This window comes from Eubalaena glacialis, chromosome 9 (assembly GCF_028564815.1).
Source record: "Eubalaena glacialis isolate mEubGla1 chromosome 9, mEubGla1.1.hap2.+ XY, whole genome shotgun sequence".
Taxonomy (NCBI): Eukaryota; Metazoa; Chordata; class Mammalia; order Artiodactyla; family Balaenidae; genus Eubalaena; species Eubalaena glacialis.
The window spans coordinates 39,959,431-39,983,893 of record NC_083724.1 but is presented as its reverse complement, the minus strand read 5'-3'; the positions used below and the strand labels follow the sequence as shown (position 1 = coordinate 39,983,893).

General features: G+C 42.1%; 1 long non-coding RNA gene across 1 annotated transcript in view; it reads left to right on the top strand.

Annotated features, from left to right (window-relative positions):
- LOC133098379 (uncharacterized) overlaps positions 1-24,463 on the top strand; it is a 104,491-nt gene that overhangs the window by 14,222 nt on the left and 65,806 nt on the right. The window contains exon 2 of the long non-coding RNA XR_009702135.1: positions 15,159-15,250. This is a non-coding gene — a long non-coding RNA (uncharacterized LOC133098379). The remainder of the gene's footprint in view (positions 1-15,158; positions 15,251-24,463) is intronic.

Sequence of the window (24,463 nt, the reverse complement as noted above, 5' to 3'; positions counted from 1 at the left end):
CCAAATACTCATAGCACCAAAGGTATAAAAAACTTATAGGGTGAAGACTTAAGTTTAAAAGTTCTATCCATTAACTTAATTTGATCTTCAGTTGGTGAAGAACGGGCACAGAGAAGGCTGTCATTGTTCGATTTTAGCAATGAATTACTTTGGCGCAGCTCCTGAAACACTCGCATCCCCTGAAGCGTAATTTTGGGACCATTTGCAAACTGTAGGAGTGATCAGAGGGGGATCTTCAGGTGCCATGGCAGCTTGAAGGAAGATGCCTTTTGGCACCTCTATAGTCCTCCTTATCATCATCATCATTTTCTAGCGGTCGTTCCTGAGTTCACTGGTCTAAGTACTTTATATATGAATTCATTTATTCTTCACAACAATTCTAAAGTCAGTACTATTATCACCTCCTGTGCTGGTTAATTTTATGTGTCAACTTGACTAGGCTAAGGGATGCCCAGATAGCTGTTAAAACATTACTTCTGGGTGTGTCTGTGGAAGTGTTTCTGGAAGAGATTAGCATTTGAATCAGTGGACCAAGTAAAGAAGATAGTCTTCACCAACATGGGTGGGCATCATCCAATGGCTAGAACAAAGAGGAAGGGCAGATTTGCTCTTTGCTTGAGCTGAGACAGACATCTTCTGCCCTCCAACATCAGCACTCCTGGTTCTAGAGCCTTAGGACTTGGACTGAATTACACACTGGCTTCCCTGGTTCTCCAGCTTGCAGACTGCAGATTGTGGGGCTTCTCAGCCTCCACAGTCATGTGAGCCAATTCCTATAATAAATCTCCTCTCATCTCTCTTTCTCTCTGCATATATATACATCCTATTGGTTCTTTTTCTCTGGAGAACTCTATTACAACTCCATTTCACATATGGGAATACTGAGGCACAGAGAGTTAATAGCTTTCCCCAAATCTCACAGCTAGTGGGTGGCAGAGCCGCTCTGCAGTCAGCATTCCTTAAGCAGGGTGCCTGCCACCCCTCAGGTAGATTACTGACTACCCCTTTGAGCTAAGGCCTAACTTCTGGGTTTAACTGAAGGAGCTGGACCTGGAGAAGTCCAGTTTGGAGATGGTTGGAGTTCCTGTCACCCAGGAGCATGAGAAAAGCCCTGGAAGAAGAGAGTTCTCTTGAGCTCACGGACAGTAGTGGCAACACAAAAGTGGCACATTTTTGAACAGGCGCAAGATTTGTCAAGATAAACTACATCTGCTCTGATTCTTTCCTGGCATCTTTTTTCTTCACTTCCAGTCCTTAAGGAAATTGAAGCAGCTTGTAGTAAGACTTGTTCTTTCCCAGGGCCTCTCGGTCTCCTGTGCAGTTAGTTTGAGTGGGCAAACGTGCGCTTTACCACAGGGAAGGGAGAATAGACACGGTTGGAAAATGTGCCTGGTAGCGCTTCTAGGAGAGGGGATTTCTCCTCCCTCTCATCACAAATGGTTACTCTGGGAGACTCTCTTTTGCCCTTGTATTTCCACCCCCTTTCTACTATCTTCTTGGCCTCCTCCCTCACCATCCTCCATTCCCTCCAAATGACAATCTTGGACACATTTATTGAAGGGTGTCGTTACTGTTCATTAAAGTTAAGACACTATGTTCCATCTTTCTCTATTTTGCTTCCTGCCATCCTGAAGCACCAGGCTAGTGTTCCCAGTGCATTCTGAGGATACTTAGACTAACGAGGTAAAGAGAGGTAGGGAGCCTTGCTTAGGAGTCCTGGCCTTGGCCCCATCTTTCTCTACACGTGAACCAGAGACGCACTGATTTCGAAGTGCATAGGTGTGGGAGCTGGTTATGGCACTTGCCTAGCTAGTTCTTTCTGCCCATTTGGCTGTTGTTCAGGGTGTTTCTGTTCTCCCCTTCAGCAAAGATCCCTGGAGGAGTAGAGAGGGCAGTGACAGGAGCTGTACCTCAGAACCCTTTTCTGAACTTCTGATATCAGGAGGACAGTGTTAGGTAATGCTAACTGTCTGGGGTAAGAGAGGCAAAGGTATGTAGTCCCGACAGAGCCCACAAATGGACTGGCTGTACCTTTGTCAATATTGAATCAAGAGCCATAAAATATTTCATCTTCTCTAATCCAGTAATCCCACTGCTGGAACTGTGTCCGAGGAAAGAGTTCAAAGACAAGCTAATTACAAGTATAGCTGGTGCCCAGATCTTAGTTTCTAAATACTGTTATCCATGGATGGGTAACACAGCCCCTTGGAGAAATCACTTATTCAGATCTGGGGCAGGGAAACCTCTCACTGTCAGTAAGTAAAATGGTGCTCAGAGGATGAAGAGTTTTGGGTGGAGAGGTAGTGAATTCTGCTTTGGCTTGAGTTTGGGGTAGCTGGGAGATACACAGCTGGAGATGTTCAGTGGCAGTTGCATAGATGTGGATATATAGGTCTGTGTAGACATATAGGTATAAATACAGACATGATGCAAATGGATAATAGGGCCGAATAGTTCCCTACATCACTTTGCAGAAAAATTCTCTCAGATGCTTGGGAACATGCATATTTCTGGGACCCACCTCGGGGAGCAGGACAAACTGCATTTTAAGGTATTCTCCAAATCACATTTTGTGCACGTATCAGTCTAAGAAATACTTATTTAAAAGATTGTGAAAATGCAGGCTTCCCTGGTGGCGCAGTGGTTGAGAATCTGCCTGCCAATGCAGGGGACGCGGGTTCGAGCCCTGGTCTGGGAGGATCCCACATGCCGCAGAGCAACTGGGCCCATGAGCCACAATTACTGAGCCGGCGCGTCTGGAGCCTGTGCTCCGCAACAAGAGAGGCCGTGATAGTGAGAAGCCTGCACACTGCGATGAAGAGTGGCCCCCGCTTGCCACAAAGAGAGAAAGCCCTCGCACAGAAACGAAGACCCAACACAGCCATAAATAAATAAATAAATAAATAAATAAATAAATAAAAAAGATTGTGAAAATGCAAAGAGCCATTATGAGACTGAGAAGATAGAGAAGTAAGAGGTAGCCCTGGATAATGCAGTACACAGAGCCAAGAAACAGAGTGTTTTACTGCAGAGCCCTGGACCATGTTGCTGAGAGGGCAAGAGAGTTACTACAGGCATAAATGTAAAAAGAGAAGCCATAAAAGAATAGAAGAACATATAGGAAAAATTTTACCTGATCACAAGATAGAGAGATTTGTAAGCATAAAAGCAAAGGAAGAAAACAAAGTATTGCCACGTTTGACCACATGAATGTTAAATACTTCAGCAGGTGAAAAAAATGAAAAACATTAATATAAGAAATGGAGGAAAAAAAAGAAATGGGGAAATCTTGTAGCATAGATGATCAAGTAAAGTAATATCATTAATATATGAAACTTATATAATCCACTCAGGAAACTATGACTATCCTAGTAGAAAAATGAGCAAACACATGAACAGGCAATTCCCAAAGGAAATACAATTGTCAATTATATGAAAAAAATGAATATGAAATGCATATTAAAGCAAAAATGAAATGCCTTTTTTTTTCAGATTCCCCATATAAGTGAGATCATGCAGTATTTGTCTTTGTCTGACTTATTCCACTTAGTATGATGCCCAAAATGCCATTTTTAACTCCTCAAATTGGCAAATACTGGTACCAAAAAGTGTAGTAATGCTCTGGCCTAGAGAGTCAGGGAAACAAGCAAAGTCCTCCACTGTTAGTAGAATGTATTTGGTGCAATTTTTCTGAAAGGCATTTGGAAGTATTTACCAAAAATTTGAAAATATTTCTACCCTTCAAAAGCAATTCTGCTTCTAGGAATTTATCTTTCACAGTTATGTAAAAAGATGTTCCTTCCAGTATTATTGGTAATATCAACAAACTGGAAACAACTTGAATGCCCAACAACAGTGATTTGGTTCAATAAATTATGGAAGTCATATAATGCTATATTTTCAAAAGCCTTTACAAAGCGTGCTTTAGTAAAAGGATTCCAAACTTGGGTGCCAGGCAGTAATAGAAGTGAGTGAAGTAGTCTGGATATAAAGTGAAGACATGGAGAAAAGAAGAACTATTTCACTTTCCTCTTAGTTCTATCACTTTTTTTTTAAAGAGTGTTAAGTGGAATTATAAACAGCAACTGACAATCTCAGTTGGAGAACAATAGGGAGCAGTGGGGACTGCAGTAAAGTAGAAAGCATGGCCCTATCTCACAGGATCAGCTGAGCTCCATGTGGTTGAACACCCTGTGAGCCAATCAGATCTATTTATTGGCTACCAATTTACAACCTTTGCTTTCAAATTTTGGCAAGAAAATGTTTATAATTGTTAAGTGAAAAAAAAAAAGGTTCCACAGTAGTAACTGTCTAATAGTGAATGTAGTATATCATACTATGATATTGAATTGGATAATACTTGTGTGTATTTGTATGTGTGTATGTGTGTACATCTTAATATATGCACAGAAAAAAGCCTAGAAAGAAATAAGCCAAAATGTGACTTTATGCAGGCCTTTGTGATCACAAGCTGTTTTAATTTTTTCTTTAATATCTTTGCATTTTTAATATTTTCCATAACAAATGCATACACATTACTTTTAAAAACAACCAAACCCACCAACAAAAGTTTATCTTGAAAACACCTAGGCTCAGTTTTGACGTTCAGGAAGGATTTTCCTTTAAAGCACAGGTGGAGTCCTCTCTAGCAGTTGTACTGTCAGCTCTTCACCTGAAGCTGGGTCTGGTAGTCTGCTTGCTGTTGTTGTTATTATTCTATTGTCTTTGAAATGCTCACTGGCTTTTGGCAACCTTGTGCTCATCACCCTTGCCAAGAAGTTTATGGAAGTGTGAGCCAGTGAGAGTTCACCCATGCTAAGTTTTGAAAAAGTTCTATTTCTTCATAGTTAGAGATGTACACTGTAACAAAGATAACTATACAAACGTATACTGTCGACTCCAGACCTGGCAGTGCTATTAGTTTAAACAGCACAAATCCATGCGGTATACTTCAGTTGTTCAAACGTCCTTATGAAAACAGTTATGAAAAAGTTGCCATTCATACAGGTACGTGGGCAGTCTTTTTTTGTTGTTCTTTGCATGGGCAATCTTAAACATCAATAGGTTGGCTGTTTTCCCCTGAGCTGGAGAACAGCAGCCGATTCACACTTTGGAAGTCAGGCCAGCAAATCTAGAGAAGGCAAATACAGAGTTGCAAACCTGTGAATGCTTTTATTCCCTTCACAGACTTCCAGAGCAAAATGGCTTGCTTTGCAATTGTGAAGGGGAAAAAAGAAAAGAAGGAAAGAACGTGTTGGCTTTGTCTGCCCGTGGTTTGAGTAGAGGGGAATTTTTTTTTTTTCTTTTTTGGATGAAGAGTGGGATCTTAATGGGCGCTCCTAGTCGGCCGAGGCAGCCTCTGAAAGCTCCTCTTGTCAGAGGAGCCCAAGATAGAAGGATCCATTGTTTCCCAGTCTGAAGTTATCACTCTTCCCTTTATCCTTTCTTTTGGACCTTTTAGTGTTTGCTTTATCAGAATATTTTAATCCCTACTGTGGTGACTAGTGTAATTTATCTCATTAAGCCTCTCCTATTTTCTTCTGTTTACATGACCAATATTATTATGTTTTATGGGGCTTATACCAACAAGCCACTCCTTTGTCCCATTGTTTCAGCTCTAGGCCAAAAATCAACAAATGAAGTTTTATCTTTCCAATCTTGGACCTCACCTACTTGTCATTCAGTTTGTACAGGTTGCATGAAGAGCATGTTCCTTTGAAAACAAAGCAAGGATTCATTTTTATGACCTAAAACCAAACAATTACCTTTCTCAAAAGGTCCTGGTCATCTCTTATAGACTGGCAGAGACTCGCCTTATGAGGCAGAAAAAAAGCAGATACTTCCTTGTGGGTTGAAAACCCAAAGTCCCCTAGCAATAACGCCCTGCTCCCTAACTAGTGTATCTTCCATAGTGTATAGAATATCCTAGAAGCAGAGAACCTGAGCACTGGAAGGCACCTGGTGAGGTTATCTCATCCAAACCCCTGCCCTTCAGCAAGACCACACCCAAGCCAGACTGATCCAGACCAGAGGAGAATCAGTCGTTTTTAAAGGCATATGAAGGAGAGCCTTCACTCAACCAGTCACAAATATCCTGTCAGAAAATTCCTTCTCTAAAAAACCAGCCTAATAAAAGCTTTGTCATTTCCTCAGTCACTCTTTTTCTTTTCCAGATTGAAAATGACAGGGTACCATCCTCAGGGAATCAACAACAGTTTAATGAGCAGTAACTTCCTACAAGGCAGTGGTTCTCAGACCTCAGTGCACATCAGAACTGCCCGGAGGCTTATTAAAAACACACATTGCTGGACCCCACCCCCTAGAGTTTCTGATTCCTGAGATGCAGCAAAGCTGGAGAATTTGCATGTCTAGCAAGTTCCCAGGTGATGCTGATGCTGTCAGACCAGGGATCCCACTTCGAGAACTGCTGAGCCCATGAACACGAAAGGAGAAATATGAGGATAATTAAGAGGCAGAAACAAGTGGAGTAACAGCAAGTTAAACAAGTTAACCTCTACATAGAAAATGGTAAATGCCTCTCAGATAAGTTCTTTGCTGTCAGACAGAGGCCAGTATGGAAGGCTGACCACAAGCGGTAATTTAGGATGTTAGCCATTAACACAGGGACCTGCGGGAGCACAGCTGAGGAGCGCGGTGTTCTGGGTAGGAGGGGAAGAGGCCAGGAAGGCTACCTGTGGAACTGGAGGCCTGAGCAGTCATTGCTGGGTTGACTTTTAAAGAAGGGAAAGTATCCAGACAAAGGTCAGGGCTAGGCATGTGCTCTTCCAGCAGAAGGAACTGTATGGAATTAAAGAGGAGTCGTGGAGCTTTTACGGGAGAGCAAGTCATCCAGTTTTCTCAGAGGGGAGAGTGGCAAACGAGGTGGTGATGACAGAACTGCAGAGGTAGTCAGGGGCTAGATCACGAAGGAACGTCAGAGCTGGTTTAAGGAGTCTGGCAATATTCTAAAGGCCATTATTTGACATAGAATATAAAGAACAATTTAATAAGACTCCATGAACATCAGAGATGAAAAGAGAATACACAGCTATCCCCAATCCTTGTACTTCCTTCTCTGTAACTAGGACATCTCTACCGGGTTTACTCTGGTTTGCAGCTGATGCCGAGGCCTTGCTAAGTTTCTAGCCTAAGTGTGGACAAAATTCCCTTTCCTTTTAGTTTAGTTGAGAGCTTTTGGAGTTTCATAAAGGGAAATTTGTAAAGACACTAGGCAAACATATATGAAACCAAAGTGAATAGAGAGAATACAGAAGTTGGGTCTAGAGATAAACAGACGCTTCTAGCTCCATCTTTCACTAGCTATACAGCCTTGAGCATGTTACTTAACTTCCTGTGCCATAGTTTCTGTATTTAAATAGAGACCTAATTCCCTAACAAAATCCATAAGATCTTATGTGTTCTGGCCCCTACCTGCCTTTTCAGCCTCATCTTATATGCACTGATCTTGCTCTTTTATTTATTTATTTATTTATTTTTGGCTGCATTGGGTTTTTGGTGGTGCACGCAGGCTTTCTCTAGTTGCAGCGAGCAGGGGCTACTCTTTGTTGCGGTGTGCGGACTTCTTATTGCAGTGGCTTCTCTTGTTGTGGAGCACGGGCTCTCGGCGCGCGGGCTCAGTAGTTGTGGCGCAGGGGCTTAGTTGCTCTGCGGCATGTGGGATCTTCCCAGACCAGGGATCGAACCCTTGTCCCCTGCATTGGCAGGCGGATCCTTAACTACTGCATCACCAGGGAAATTCCTGATCTTACTCTTTCTGCTCCATCTGCATAAATCTTCTTCAAGCTCGTGTTTGTCATGCTCCCTTCTACCACAGGGCCTTTGCACATACTGTGTCCTCTGTCTGCAATAGTCTTGCCTCCCTCTTCAGTAATTACTAGATTTAGATGTAAGGCCCGCCCCCTCTAGGAAATCTTTGATCTCTCTGAATAGGTAAAATCCCTCCATAGGCTTTTTTACTATGAGGAACTTATATGATAGCACTTAATATTGTTATTTGTGTAACTGTTTGCTTAATGTTTCTCTTCTCCTAAACCAGGGGTCAGCAAACTATCTCCAGCTTTGGCCTGCAGCCTGTTTTTGTAAATAAAGTTTTATTGAAAAGCACCCATGCCCACTTATTTCGATATGATCTGTGGCCACTTTTGTACTACAGTGGCAGAGCTGAGTAGTTAGAGCAGACTTTATGGCTTGAAAAACCTAAATATTACTCTGGCCCTTTACAGAAAAAAAGTTGCCAGTTCCTGTACTTGACTATAGTCTCCATGAGAGCACGTGCAAAGTCTATTTTTGCTTACTCACATATCTTCAGCATCTAGCCCAGTGTCTGCTACATGGAAGATGCACAATAAATAAATAAATGAATAAACAAACGAACAATAAATGCAAGGAGATTTTTTAAAATGTCTATTTTACTAGAGTGTTGAAAGGGTTAAATAGGATAATATATGTAAAGAACCCAGCAATATAGTGCCTGAAACATAGCAGATGGTTAATAAATATTGGTAGTTATTATTATTCTTAATCTTTCCTTAGTGCATTTCAGTCTTCTCTCTGGGTCTGGACCTAAGCTGTCCCCTGGCCCTGGGCTGAGTTGCATTCCTATCCTTCACCTGTCCTACTTTCTCTTGGCCTCTGGCCTTTGCATGGCTGCTTCTGACTCTAGGATTCTTTTCTTGGTCTCAGATTCTTAGCAATGTCTTCTCCACTCTGCCTAGAGATTTCCTTCTAGGATGTTCAGTCTATTTGAAGCATATTATTCTCAAACCTTTTCGTAGCCTTAGGGTGACCCTCCTTTAACCTATCCCCGGGGCTTGGCTTCACGAGGGTCATTTAAATGATGGCAGTTATCTAAGTGATGGCAGTTTCGTCTTATTTTATGGCCACCTCCTTCAGGGACAGCAGACAATTTCTTCTCTTCTGGTTCGGCAGGAGAAGCTGTAGGATTGGAGGAGAGCTCCTAATAAGAGAACAATGAACAGAGGCTCGGGAACTGAACCTGTGTGGCTTTAAGGCAGAAGGGATCGAAGCGCAGCTCAGAGGCTGTTCAGCCTGGACACAGGCCCAGCTGGTGCAGAACCTAAAAGGAGGGGGTTTAGTAAAACCAGGGGTCAGCTAACAGTAACCTGCGGGCCAAATCCAGCCTGTTTCCCATTTTTCTGTCCCTTTCATGCTAAGAATGGTTTTTGCCTTTTTTAAATGGTTGGGGGAAAAAATCAAAAGAAGAAGAGTATTTTGTGATGCATACAAACTATATGAAACTCAAATTTCAGTGTCCATAATAAAGTCTTACTGGAACACAGCTGTGCTCATTCATTTACGTCTGTGGCTGCTTTCACGTCACAACAGCAGAGTAGTTGGCATCAGAGACCATAAAGCTGAAGATGTTTACTGATAAGCCCTTTAGAGAAAAGGTTTGCCAACCTCCGAGTTATACGAGTAGCCTGAGCTGTGGACGGTGACTTTGACCTGAGCTCGTGAGAGCCTCTTTTGAGTTCAGTGTTGCTTGGCCTCTACAAACCCCACCAGATCCCAGCCCAGGGTGCAGCCCAGGGTGAGGTAGGGAGAGAATGGGTTAATTAGATGGGTTAATGAGAGGAATCATTCTTGAAGGAGGTGGGAAGGGATGAGATGAGAGAACACAACAGTCTGGTTCAAATGCTGGTTTCGCCACTTAGAGTAGTGGGAGCTTGAGCCAGTGTCTTACCTTCTCTAAGCAGCAGTTCCCATATTTTAAAATGTGAATAATTATCCTCTCAAATATACAGTGACATGGTGAACACCGAATGAGCTAATGCGTGCAACAATGCCTGGGGTGTGGTAGGCACTCAATAAATATTCACTACTATTACTATGTGTGGATGGAGTACACCAGTGGAAGAGTTGGCTTTGGGGAGGGAAAAGCCATCTCAGGGCATCCCGTGGAATAGTGTAAAAAAATAGACATTGGAGAACACACAGACCTGGGTTCAATTCTGCCTCCGCTAGTGTACGCATCACTGTTGTATGACCCTAGGAAAGTTGATTAACTTCTCTGAGCCTCAGTACCCCGCCCCCCGGCTACCCCTCCTTTATGTAACTCAGATGTCAAGTGGGACCTTCCTACTCTTTGATTTAGGAAACATTTCCTTATGGAACCACCTGCCACCATCTCAGGTAAAACACATGGGGCTCCTGTTTCACCCTGTGCCAACAAGGCCATTCAGAAAATTCTCTTTCAACAAGCGTTTCACGAATTGAGTAAATTTACTGGAGATTTGAAGAGCTATACTTCTGAGCGTGGGATCACATTGTGCCCCACACAGTCTTTTTCTAACCCTCCTCCCCTCCTATTGCTTCTACCTCCCTTCTTTCCGAGTGAAGAGCCCACAGTACACCGCCCCCCTTTCTCCACCCATTTCCCTATACACCCTGTTGTAGCCAAAAGAGGCTGGTCAAGACATTTCCCCACAAAGATGGTTCTGTCCCCAAGAGGAATCCTCCTACCAGCTGCTAAAAGGATAAATTTCCTCTATCCCCTAACAAGCAAAATAGGGATAATTATGACTACCTCACAAAGTGTTTGTGGGAATTAAACGAGGTAATGTGTCTGCCAGCTCCTGGCATGCAAAAGGCGTCCCCTCCCCTCTTGATTCTTCCTTTGAGATTTGAAGGAACAAAGAGAGAAGCTGAGAGATATTTTGACATAGGGGCGAGGGTTGATAAAGCAGCCTGGAAGGTCATCTCCTTGACCATCACCCTCCAGTGAAGTAGAAGAGATTATTTGCCAGGAGAAACTGGGAGAGGTGGAGGGACTCTGGGGCGGAAGCCAGACAAGTCTGGTTTGTCTTGGAGTCCATCCAAAAGGGTTTAGTTACTAAAACAGCAGTTCCTCTACATAAATCCTTCAGGTTCTTGAAAAATATTATTAACTCACTCCTGCATCATAAATAATCCTAATTTTATTAATTTTGCCTCTCAGGCCAAGGCACAGCTCCTGCACGGCTCCCTCTTCTGAGCACACAGCTGAAGGGGCAAGGTCCCCAGGCAGAGGGCAGTACCTGCGCCTGGGGCCGAATGGTGTTAGGTGGGCTGCAATTTAAACTGGCATTCCCTGATGTTTTCCAAGCCCTTCCAGAGTGGGCTCTTCTTAATAATCTTTCCGTAGGTGTAGGACTCAGAATGGGTGGTTTATTGGCAAGGTTCTGCGTGCAGAGGCATGGGAATTCTGTTACTTGTCTACTTGGACTTGTTTGATGTCCTGTTTGCATTAGTATTCTTTTTCTTTCTTTTTTTTTTTTTTAACTGCAGAAGTTTTTTGTTTTGTTTTGTTTTGTTTTTACTTCTTCCAAAAGAGCTGATAGATGGCTCTCTTCCATTTTGCTTTGGGCCAAGGATGTTTCTACCCAATGTTGTGAAAACAAATGGTCGTGATTAGTCAATGCCAAGTTGTATCCTCTACCCTGAGAGGCCCTTGCTCTCCTCTCTAACTGCCCCCACCCACCTCCCTCCCTCCCTCCCTCCTTCTCTCTCTTTCTTTTTTTTTTTTTTTTAACTGAGATTTCTCATAGTTTTCTTTCCAAAGCAAAGCTAAGTTGAAGGGTTAGCAACACCTGTCTCTTTCTATGGTGTTGTTTGGAGCTTAGAAAAAGAAAAAAAAAAAACCTAGGGGTTTAGGAAACAAGTGTTCAGTTCCTGTTAATCCACTGTGTGTCTTCTGAAAGAGGCTTTATTAAATGTTTTGGTTTTATGACTTACTGTTTTCCCCAAATGTAAAAATAATTTGTGTTTGTGTGTAAAACGTGGAGACACCAAAAAATATAAAGAAATGTAAATAAAAACCATGTACTGAGTTCTTCCCCTGTCAGAAACCCCACTGTTAACATCTTTTTTTTTTTTTTTTTAATTTATTTTTGGCTGCGTTGGGTCTTCATTGCTGCACACGGGCTTTCTTTAGTTGTGGTGAGCGGGGGCTACTCTTCGTTGTGGTGCACGGGCTTCTCACTGCAGTGGCTTCTCTTGTTGCAGGGCATGGGCTCTAGGCATGCAGGCTTCAGTAGCTGTGGCACTCGGGCTCAGTAGTTGTGGCACGCGGGCTCTAGAGCACAGGCTCAGTAGTTGTGGCGCACGGGTTTAGTTGCTCCGCGGCATGTGGGATCCTCCCGGACCAGGGCTCGAACCTGTGTCCCCTGCATTGGCACACGGATTACTAACCACTGCGCCACCAGGGAAGCCCTGTTAACATCTTGATGCATTTCCCTAGACTTCTTTCTCTGCAAATGGGCGTACATAATTACCACATGTGATCCTATTGTGCACACAGTTTTTTGGTTTTTTATTTTATTTTATTTTATTTTATTTATTTTTTAACATCTTCATTGGAGTATAATTGCTTTACAATGGTGTGTTAGTTTCTGCTGTATAGCAAAGTGAATCAGCTATACATATACATATATCCCCATATCTCCTCCCTCTTGCGTCTCCCTCCCACCCTCCCTATCCCACCCCTCTAGGTGGACACAAAGCACCGAGCTGATCTCCCTATGCTATGCAGCTGCTTCCCACTAGCTATCTATTTTACATTTGGTAGTGTATATATGTCCATGCCACTCTCTCACTTCGTCCCAGCTTCCCCTTCCCCCTCCCCATGTCCTCAAGTCCATTCTCTATGTCTGCATCTTTATTCCTGTCCTGGCCCTAGGTTCTTCAGAACCTTTTTTTTTTTTTTTTTTAGATTCCATATTCCATATATGTTAGCATATGGTATTTGTTTTTCTCTTTCTGACCTACTTCACTCTGTATGACAGTCTCTAGGTCCAACCACCTCACTACAAAGAACTCAATTTCATTTCTTTTTATGGCTGAGTAATATTCCATTGTATATATGTGCCACATCTTCTTTATCCATTCATCTGTCAGTGGATACTTAGGTTGCTTCCATGTCCTGGCTATTGTAAATAGAGATGCAGTGAACATTGTGGTACATGACTCTTTTTGAATTATGGTTTTCTCAGGGTATATGCCCAGTAGTGGGATTGCTGGGTCATATGGTAGTTCTATTTTTCGTTTTTTGAGGAACCTCCATACTGTTCTCCGTAATGGCTGTATCAATTTACATTCCCACCAACAGTGCAAGAGGGTTCCCTTTTCTCCACACCCTCTCCAGCACTTATTGTTTGTAGATTTTTTGATGATGGCCATTTTGACTGGTGTGAGGTGATACCTCATTGTAGTTTTGATTTGCATTTCTCTAATGATTAGTGATGTTGAGCATCCTTTCATGTGTTTGTTGGCAATCTATATGTCTGCTCTGGAGAAATGTCTGTTTAGGTCTTCTGCCCATTTTTGGATTGGGTTGTTTGTTTTTTTGATATTGAGCTGCATGAGCTGCTTGTATATTTTGGAGATTAATCCTTTGTCAGTTGCTTTATTTGCAAATATTTTCTCCCATTCTGAGGGTTGTCTTTTTTGTCTTATTTATGGTTTCCTTTGCTGTGCAAAAGCTTTTAAGTTTCATTAGGTCCCATTTGTTTATTTTTGTTTTTATTTCCATTTCTCTAGGAGGTGGGTCAAAAAGGATCTTGCTGTGATTTATGTCATAGAGTGTTCTGCCTATGTTTTCCTCTAAGAGTTTGATAGTGTCTGGCCTTACATTTAGGTCTTTAATCCATTTTGAGTTTATTTTTGTGTATGGTGTTAGGGAGTGTTCTAATTTCATTCTTTTACATGTAGCTGTCCAATTTTCCCAGCACCACTTATTGAAGAGGCTGTCTTTTCTCCATTGTATATTCTTGCCTCCTTTATCAAAGATAAGGTGACCATATGTGTGTGGGTTTATCTCTGGGCTTTCTATCCTGTTCCATTGATCTATATTTCTGTTTTTGTGCCAGTACCATACTGTCTTGCTTACTGTAGCTTTGTAGTATAGTCTGAAGTCAGGGAGCCTGATTTCTCCAGGTCCGTTTTTCTTTCTCAAGATTGCTTTGGCTATTCGGGGTCTTATGTGTTTCCATACAAATTAGTGCACACAGTTTTGAAGCCTGCTTTTCTGCTTAACATTTATTTCATGAGCATTTCCTTATCATAAAAATTCATCAAAAGCACCCCTCTTAATGGCTATGTAGTACTTGTAGTATTTGCTGCCCCTAACCTAATCATTCACAGATTGTTCCACATGTAGCCTGTGTCCAGTTTTCCACCATATAAATAATGCTGCAGTGAGCTTCTTTGTACTTTGTCCTTGTGTATCTGAAAATTCCCATGGAAAGTATTCCTAGAAGTAGGATTACTGGCAAAATAGAATCCTGGAACTTCACGTTAGTCTTTACTGACTTCAGTCAGCCCAAGGTGTTTCACCTTGGATCACATAACAAGTGTTTAGTAACTAAAATAGCAAAAGGACTAGATGATGTTGCATATTGCTGGTTTCACGGTATGCAGCTTGGAGACAATATAATATAATGATGTTGTGTCATAATTATGATTTGGAAATATTCCAAGGTGTTAATAGTAATAGCTAACATTTACTGGGTGGTTAATATGTGCTAGGCTCTGTTTTGAGTGTTTTACAGGTACTAACTCATTTAATCTCACCACAAGTCTAAGAAGTAATTAGTATTATTATCCCCATTTTATATATGGGAAAGGTGAGGCAACAGAGGGTTCAAACTACAAGGTAAGTGGCTGAGCCAAGATTCAAACCCAAGCATTTTGGCTGGGAGTCCATGCCCTTAAAGCACTTGATGACCCTGCCTGGAAGTAACCAAGTGGGTAAGATTCTTCACCCCCGACATGCCACGGCTGCAGTGCAGCGGGAAGGGGGATGGTGAATCCACTGCTCACTGCCGAGTTGTAGCCCTCCTTCCCCCAGCTCTCATTGCCCCCTTCCCTAGCTGTGCACCCACCTGGGTAAGGACAGGAGAGAAACCAAGCTGCAAAAAGCACCCAGTTCTGTGTCTGAAGGGGAAGAGGAACATATATCAAGGTGGTCTCAGGAAGCTGCTTATTTGGGAAGGGAGGGAAGAAATAAATGAAAAAACACTGCTTCAGGGTCTTGGTTTTTTTGTTTTGTTTTCATTTTTGGTTTTGACAATCATTAGAGCATTAGACTTGCCTAATTAGAAGCAATGTTTCCCTTATGTTTTTCACCAATTTCATTTCAGTGGGTTCCTGGCTCATCTGTTGATGCAGTGCCAGAAGTGAGCTGCAGAACAGGAGTTACTGGAGATGACAGTGACAATGAGTCCTGAAGGAGGTAACTAATCATTTTTGGTCCTGTCCACTGCTGAGCGCCGTGGTTACAAATGACTTCTAGACAACTGTTCAACGTGGATGGTTCTAAAGGCACCTTGTTGTAGAGAGCGCTGCATGGGACTGGAGTTCTGATTAATGGCCGTTTTCTTTTGTCCCACCCCCTTGTGTTTCCTTAAAATAATACTGGTGTTACAAAAGACTACACAGGGTGTTTCTGTTTAGGTAAAGTCGACTGGTGCCAGGGTGAAACAAAACATAACACAACCACTGCAGCAAAACACAAACACAGAGCAAATCCGTCCTGCTTCACCTCCCCCTGGCCAGGTTCCACATAAGGAAACCCAGCCAGAGGAGTTCCCTCGGTTCGCACTGGCTCAGGACAGAAATGTATAAAACTTGGAACGGCACCAGCAGTGACCCAGGGAAGAAGTGAATCACAGAACCTTTCAGGGATGTGGCCAGCCTAGAAATCCTCCCACGGGTGTAGGTCTCTGCAGTGGGGGACCCGGAACAGCCAGAAATATACCTTCAGTGTTTGCTCTGCCTGGATCTGGCACATAGAGGCATTCAACCAATGTATGCTTAATTGCAGTGGGTTCTGTTGGAGTGAATGGAATAGTAAAAGGCAGAAGTAGAGATGCTTTTTCCTTTTATTTTGAAATAGTCTAAGAGCACTAATAATAATAGTAGTAATAATAATAATAGTTAACATTGTTTCCTGTGGGCCAGGCCCTGTTCCGAGCAGTCTCTCCTTCCCTCAGGGGCAACCTCTATCCTTATTTATAACACCATAGGTTAGTTGGCAAAGGGAGATGTTTAATAGGGGGGAAATTATCAAAGTCCATCAAGAGTCCTCAGTTTCCCTGACTGCCTCTGTGATCTCTAATTGGCCCAGTTGCTCAGAAGCCCTAACAGCTAAAAGGTAGTAAAGTAAGGAGTCAAGTTCACTTACAAATTGGGCCTCAAAAAATAAAAATGAAATTAAAAAGGTTAATTATTGAGTTCAGCCTCCTTGAGGTCACATCAACCTGATCCGCTTCCTTTGTTGTTGTAGAGATCCAGAAGCACCCTTTCAGATCGTGAGGATGGGATGGGAGTGGGGAGGAGGTTGTATCCACCTACCTAAGCAGGTTTGTAAACAAATGACAAGCAAATTAAAGGGGAGTCCGTGGTAGAGTTTTATGTACAGCTAAAAACATCCAAAATGCCTTCTAATACTCAAGAATTATATAAGGTGTATTGTTATGTGTAGAAGCCTCTGAGCCCCCCTTCTAAGAATTCTCCCAGGAGGCTGGGGATTGGGAGTAGCAGCCGTGTTGGTACCATGTGGTCCTTCCACGTGTTGACTGAGGGCACTGGAAGCAGACATCGGACTCAAGGCCAGCCAATTAGATCCTCTCTCCCAGGAATTTATCACTGCAATGAAAGGATGCTAGTTAGCGTGGGCTGGTCTCTTAAACCAAGGACATACAACTCAAGAGCTGTGTTACTGCACCGTAGGCAGCAGAAGCACAGAACACCTGACTGCAGGGAGAAGGAAGCAGATGTGCGGGGAGACAGATGAGGGCCCTGAAGTAAGAGACTGGAGAAGAGGGCAGAAGGAGAAAAAGAGACAGCACTGGAGCAAAGTAGCTGATTGGCCTCTGCTGGTTTTCTAATTTAGTTCCTATTCAAACCATCCTGAGACCCAGCTGTGCCTCTTCTTCTGGGGCGCCATTGGCTACTCTTGAACCTTTATACTATAACCTCTACTGTTTTGATGATGCTAACTTGAGGGGCTTCTGTTACTTGCTGTTCCGGCTACAATGGCTGTGTAACAAAAACCACCCCAAAATTGAGTGGCTTAAAATAAGAACACTTATTTTGCTTAAAAATCTGCACGCTGAGCAAGGCTTAGCATGGACAGCTTGTTTCCACTACAACTTGGTTTCAGCTGGGGTAGTTTGAAGGCCAGGGGCTGAAATTGTCTAAACTCTTACCTATGCCTGGCCTGGGAAGACTCAAGCAGCTGGGGATTGGAAGAGCTGGAGCTATGTGGAAATCTCTCTGTCCATCTATGGTTTCTTTATCGTGGTGGCTACAAGGTAGGTGGATTTTCCCCTGGAGACTCAGGGCTCCAAAGGTACAGTTCTCAGGGAGAGAGGGCCAGGTGGAAGCCATATCACCTTTTATGACCTAGCTTCCAAAGTCATGCGGTGTTATTTCCACTTCATCCTATTTGTGGAGGAAGTTACAAAGATCCACCCAGGCTCAAAGGGCCACTGCCTCTCAATGAAGGAATGTTACCATCACATTGTGAGAAGAACATGTGATGTATATTAATGTGGACATCTTTAGAAAATAGAATCAGTCATACTTGTAAACAAAAGAACCTTGATTAACATATGGAATAATCCCAAAAGCTCAAAAAGGTATCAGAGTTCCCATAAGATTATCAATGTTGTGATGGAAAATATGCTGGTTTCTGGATACAGTGAGAATTCTTTCTTTTTCTTCTGAATTAGTGAACATCGAATTTATCCATAGGTGGTCTCACTGGGTTCTGCCCAGGAAACAGTATTTTAAAGTTGACTTGTCTCCCTGATTCTGGAACCATCTTGTCCTTAATTTTGCCACATAATTAGATGTGGATTAAGTTCAAATCCCTTGTTGTTTGTAGCAAAAAGTTTCTCGTCATCTTATTTTCAAATGTCATTTGCAAGCATATCCTTTCTTGCTTGGTGAATGAGCTTTTTTCTCCAACTGGACTCTGCTCATACTTTTAATAAATAATCAGGTTTTCAGGGTCCAAAATACTCGAGAGCTGTAAAGTAGGCACTGCTGAAAGATGTGTTAACTCCTTCAGGCCTCCAAGGTGCTATTTCTAATGTTATTGCTTCGTATCCCATAAGCTTGAACCTTATTGATGGCCTTTCTTTGTGTGTGTAGAGGGTGAAGGCTAGGAAAGGAAGAGTCGGTGACCTGGAACAGGGAGCTGAATTAACTCTTTCAGCAAGGCTTAAAAGAAAAGATTTTAGTCTTTTATAAACTCTAAAAGATACTGAAGTTTCCAGAATAAATCAGTACCTAAGATAGTGTTATTAGATGCAATAATTACTGGAATGATAAAATCCTTGTTGATGCTAGCTGAAAATAGGTGTGTTCTATACTTACTTTATAGCAGCATTTCCACTACTGTCCTAGAATGAAGTTAACTATAAAAATATGCACATTCTGATTACATTCTCAGAATTGAATTCAAATTGTCATCTTTTTTATTATTAATAAAGTTTACTCAGGTTTGTATAAAAATCTTCAATTTATGGGTTCAGCCTATTATTTGATATGTGGAATAAAAAGATAAGACCATTGATGGCAAGTTTTCAAAATTCTACCTATAGTAAGTGAATATGCATGAATATAGGGCCAACCTGAATAATAGGTATATTTCGGATTTTGTACAACTAGTGGTCTGGTAAATATTTAACAACCAGCTTAACCAAGGCTGGGAGTAGTAGGGTCTTGACTTACAGCATTTGCCGATTTCTGTGATGTAAATATTTCCACCATAGCTGATTTCATGCTACCAACATGGCATCACCGAATGCAGAATTGGGAGAAGACATGCTCAGTGGGCTCTTCTGAGCTGTATGAGCCAGTCCTGCACACCACTGGCTACAATTATGGGAAAGGCAGTTGGATGACTCCTGGATAAACCTTGTTATAATACTACGGGGATAATAAGAACCTGCTGTATAGCACAGGGAACTCTACTCAATACTCTGTAATGACCTATATGGGAAAAGAATCTAAAAAGTGGATATATGTCTACGTATAACTGATTCACTTTGCTGTACAGCAGAAACTAACACAACATTGTAAATCAACTATACTCCAATAAAAATTAATTTTAAAAAATACTAGGGGGAGGGGCTTCCCTGGTGGTGCAGTGGTTAAGTATCCGCCTGCCCATGCAGGGGACATGGGTTCGAGCCCTGGTCCGAGAAGATCCCACATGTTGTGGAGCAACTAAGCCCGTGCGCCACAACTACTGAGCCTGCGCTCTAGAGCCCGTGCGCCACAACTACTGAAGCCCGTGTGCCTAGAGCCCATGCTCCGCAACAAGAGAAGCCACTGCTATGAGAAGCCCACGCACCACAACGAAGAGTAGCCCCCACTCGCCACAGCTAGAGAAAGCCCACGCGTAGCAACGAAGACCCAACGCAGTCAAAAATAAAATAAATTAAATAAATAAATAAATAAATAAAACACTAGGGGGGAAAAAAGACAAATTTTAGGTGGCAAGATCTGCAGCAGAGACATTTAATGCCCATTGACTCTCCATTTACTCCCCCACATTTCTCACTGACCAGTGGACTGGCAACAGAGATGGAAGCATTTAAAAGTTGGTATGGGGCTTCCCTGGTGGCACAGTGGTTGAGAGTCTGCCTGCCAATGCAGGGCACACGGGTTCGAGCCCTGGTCTGGGAAGATCCCACATGCCGCGGAGCAACTAGGCCCGTGAGCCACAATTGCTGAGCCTGCGCGTCTGGAGCCTGTGCTCCGCAACAAGAGAGGCCGCAATAGTGAGAGGCCCGCGCACCGCGATGAAGAGGGGCCCCCACTTGCCGCAGCTAGAGAAAGCCCTCGCACAGAAATGAAGACCCAACACAGCCATAAATAAATAAATAAGTAAAAAAAAAAAAAAAAAAGTTGGTATGCAACTACCAGCCCTCTCTTCCCTTGCCACTGCACCACTCCAATAAAGGAGGTCACATGTTACCAGTGGTGCAGATACAAGATGGGAGAACCTGTATCAACATGGTTCCATGAATGTCTGTGTGGAGCTCAACCCCCTTACACCAACACTGGGTGTATACCATGCTTCAGTGAGCGACTGATGACCAGCAAGCCATCCCATACAGACTGGCTTAAGACAACAACTTATTGTTTTATCTCCCATTTCTGTGTGTTGGTTAAGCTCCACTGGGCATTTCTTCTGCTCTTCTCACTTAGGGTCTCATGTGGTTGTAGTCAAAATGGTGGCTGGGGCTGGAGACCTTGGAAAGCTTGACTGGGATTGAACTGAGGATGGCCTCTTTGCTGAGGTCTGGCACCTAAGTGCTCCTCCACGTGGAGTCTCATTCTCCAGCCATCTGCGCATGGCCTCTCTTTGGCAGTGGGATGGTCAGACTTCTTATATCATGAGTGACTTCAAGTGCAGAGGCTGTCAAGATTTCCTAAGGCTTCTGCTCCATTTTCTTGGTTAAAGTGAGTCATGGGATCAGTGCAGAGACAGACTGGGAGGTGACTAGACAAGGGTGTGACTACCAGGAGGTAAGAGTCATTGGGAGCCCTCTTTGGAGACTAGCTACCACTTACACAAGTAAGAATTAAGCCTTTGTTATGTTAAGCCACTTAGATTTCAGGGTTAATTTGTTCCCTTGGCAAAACCTAATCTGACTGGTCCAGAAATTGGTACTATATTAGTGAAGATAAGGTAGACGGTGCTGCAAAAATAAACCCCTAAATCTTAGCAGCTTAACACATGGGCCTCTGGGCGTCTTATGGCTCTGTAGGACTGTTGCCTTCCAATGATGACTCAGGGGTCTCGGTTACCAAAGTGATGACTCAGGCCACTTGCATTTTGTTGGTGCACCATCTGGAACATGTGGCTCCCAGCTCACCTGGGCAGGAGGAAAGAGGACAAGGGGAACTCATGGCTCTTAAGTACCTGTTGGCCAGAACTAGCCATATGCCTCTTGCCCCAACTATAAGGAGGCTGGAAAATTTGGGGGAGCACATGTATATTTGGTGATTAATAAATATCTCTGTCATAAAGTTATATGGAGCTCTTCGCCTCTTTCGTGTTTCCTCCCTTCTCCTTACCTCACCCTCTATAAAAAATTTAAGAAAAAGAGAGAGTTGGGGGCAGGAGAGGGAGATAGGAAGGAAGGAAGGAAACAGCAAGGGAGGGAGGGAAAGAAGGAAGCAGGGAGGGAGGGGTGGAAGGAAGGAAGAATACCAGAAGGAATTTATAGGATGCAAATACAACCACTAAACTATTAACAAAACTATTAACAAGTACTGCTAAACAAAATCTATTAAAAAATAACTAATAGCAAAGGCTTTCACAGTGTTTTTAGCCTTTTTTTTTTTTTTCCTTTTAATCAGCAATGATAAGGAAACTAAACCAGATTAAGTGCTATCTTATTGGAGATACAAAGGCAAACAAGGGGAAAGAAGTGATTGAAGAGCACTTCAGAAAGCTCAGTACATTCAAATCAGCAGGGCCTGATTACTCACATCCAACGGCACTTAAGGAATTGGCAACTGTAATTGCAGGACCACCAGCCTTTATTTTAGAAAAGCAAGATTGGACAGGAGAAGGTCCTGACAAGTAGAATCTGCAGATGGAGTATCTTTTTTTTTTTTTTTAAACAGAGAAAAGCACAACTGTAGTAATTATAGACTATTCAGCTTATCTTGGATACCTGGGAAGATACAAGAACAAATCATCAAACAATCAATTTGCAACCATCTAGAAGAGCACAAGGTACTGGGTAGTAATCAACACGATTTTGTGAAGTACAAAGTCTGCCAGACCAATTTAATTTTACCAAGAGAGGATGATGAGCCTGATGGAAGAGGGGAAAGCAGTACCTAAAGTTGGACTTCAGTAAGTTTTTTTTGTTTGTTTGTTTTCTTTTCTTTTTTTATTCCATCCCCTGACATTTTCAGCATCAACTCTCCAAGAGGATGCTACCTAGATCAACAATTGGGTGGGCACGACTCTGGATGAGGCACTCAGAGTGATAAAAACAAAGATTCTGCTCCAGGTTGACATAGTTATTAGTAATAGTTATTGTTATTTTAATCAGTTGATGTGGACAAAGAAGATGATAGTGGTAAAGAAGATGTTGAGATACAAATAACATTCTCTACTACAGAGGGGAAGTATGAGAGAAAAGAGGAGATATAAAAACCAATCTAAGAAATCCAGCAGCTAAATAATATGGGATCCAGGAAAGGAGAACAGAGAAAATGGCAAAAGGGAAATTACTAGAGAAATTATATAAGAAAATTTCCCAGGAAAGGACGTACATGTTTACATTAAAAGAGCCCACTGAGGGCCAACTACAGTAGATGGGGAAAATAAGCCACTTGGATACAACATTGTAAAAATTTAGAACTCTAAGAATAAATAAAATTTCTAAAAGTTTCCAGAGGGAAAAATTAGGCCACCTACAGAGGAATGAAAATTGAGCAGCCAAATTCTCATTAACATCTCTGGCGGCTACAAGATAATAGAGTGGTCCTTTCAATTCTGGGGGAAATTGAATTTAAAAATAATTTCTATATTCAGCCAACCTATCATTCAAAGAGTAGAATATAGACATTTCACATAAACCAGCACTTGGAAAGTTTACTTCCCAGACTCCTTCCTTAAGAAGTTACTTGAATATGTATTCCAGCAGAATGAGGATATTATCCAAGAAAGAAGAAGGCGAGGGTCCTAATATTGGAAACGGAAGTAGAGTATAATACACAGTCTTCCAGTTTAGAGCAGGAGAATGAAGAGCGCCAAAGGTAAGGACTCTTGGGCAGAAGAGAACTCCCTGCAGTTCATGGTGTGATTGAGGGAACAAAAAATAAAAACAAACAAAAGACTTGAGTGTTATGATGAAGTATATATTTAGACAATAAAAAAGACAGGCAAGGGGCTTCCCTGGTGGCGCAGTGGTTGAGAATCTGCCTGCCAATGCAGGGGACACGGGTTCGAGCCCTGGTCTGGGAAGATCCCACATGCCACGGAGCAACTAGGCCCATGAGCCACAACTACTGAGCCTGCACGTCTGGAGCCTGTGCTCCGCAACAAGAGAGGCCACGATAGTGAGAGGCCCGCGCACTGCAATGAAGAGTGGCCCCCGCTTGCCGCAACTAGAGAAAGCCCTCGCACAGAAACGAAGACCCAACACAGCCAAAAATAAATATAAAAATATTTTTTTTAAAAGAAGGCAATTAAGAATTCCAGAAAAAACAAAAAGCTAACTGAGAATGTTATGGTCCAATTTGAAGAAGAATAATATGTATGATTTTCAATAATATATAGACTGTTAAAGAAAAACTAGTACATGGTGTTAAAACATTATCCTTTGAGTAGGTGAGGAGTTATGACAGTGCCCTCATAGAAAAGCAAATGGCAATCCTAACATGCTCCTTAGCTTGGCAGTGCACAATGTTGATGTAGTCTTAATAATGTAAGTACTTTGGCTTTAAACTCTTGCAGTCAATGGACATAGTAAGGAAGATCTTGGCTATGTTGCAGAAAAAAGAGGCAAACGTTAATCTTTTTTTTTTTTTTAATTAATTAATTAATTAATTTTTTTTTAACATCTTTATTGGAGTATAATTGCTTTACATTGTTGTGTTAGTTGCTGCTGTATAACAAAGTGAATCAGCTATACGTATACAAAACGTTAATCTTGATAATATGAAAGTATAGCTGACCGAAGGTGGGAAGTGCAAAATGAAGGAAATATGAAGAGAAGAATAGTATCACTGACACCCTCAACTACTATAATGAGAAGTCAAGATACTCAGGTTTTCAGAATGAGAAATTGAGGCATAACATAATATTTAAAGTTACAAGGGTAACCACAACAAAACTTAAAAATTATGATATAACTACCCCAAACTGGGAGGAGTTGGGAGGAAGAAGAAGATAACATAAATGAGCTAAATGCTTATCTTTTGTAACTGGAGACCATCCATAACCAAGAAATTGAAAAGAGGAATCATATATTCAAAGAATGTATAATTCATGAGTGATTTTTCATAGGCGTACATTGAAGGTCATGGGCACAATCTCAGAGCACAGGTATCAACAATCTCTATAGCTTAAGGACACATTATAGTGCTGATGATCTTGCAGCCATGGCATTTTTTCCCATTCCATTATCCATGCCCAGTTATAAGATTATACTTGCAAACTTAAAGCCCTATCTGCTTTAATGCTTTTTAAGTTTTTCTCAGAATTATCTCTAATATTTCACAGAGTAATCTCTCTCCAAAATTAATAGCATGGTATATGGCCACGTGGCCTCTTTATGGTATTTTATTATATCTAATTTCTGTTCCCCAAGAATATATTCTCAGAATTAGGGTTTTGCCTCCACTGGATGAAGGCTTAGATGACCTTGTTATAGGAGAAAAACTATTTTAATATTATAAC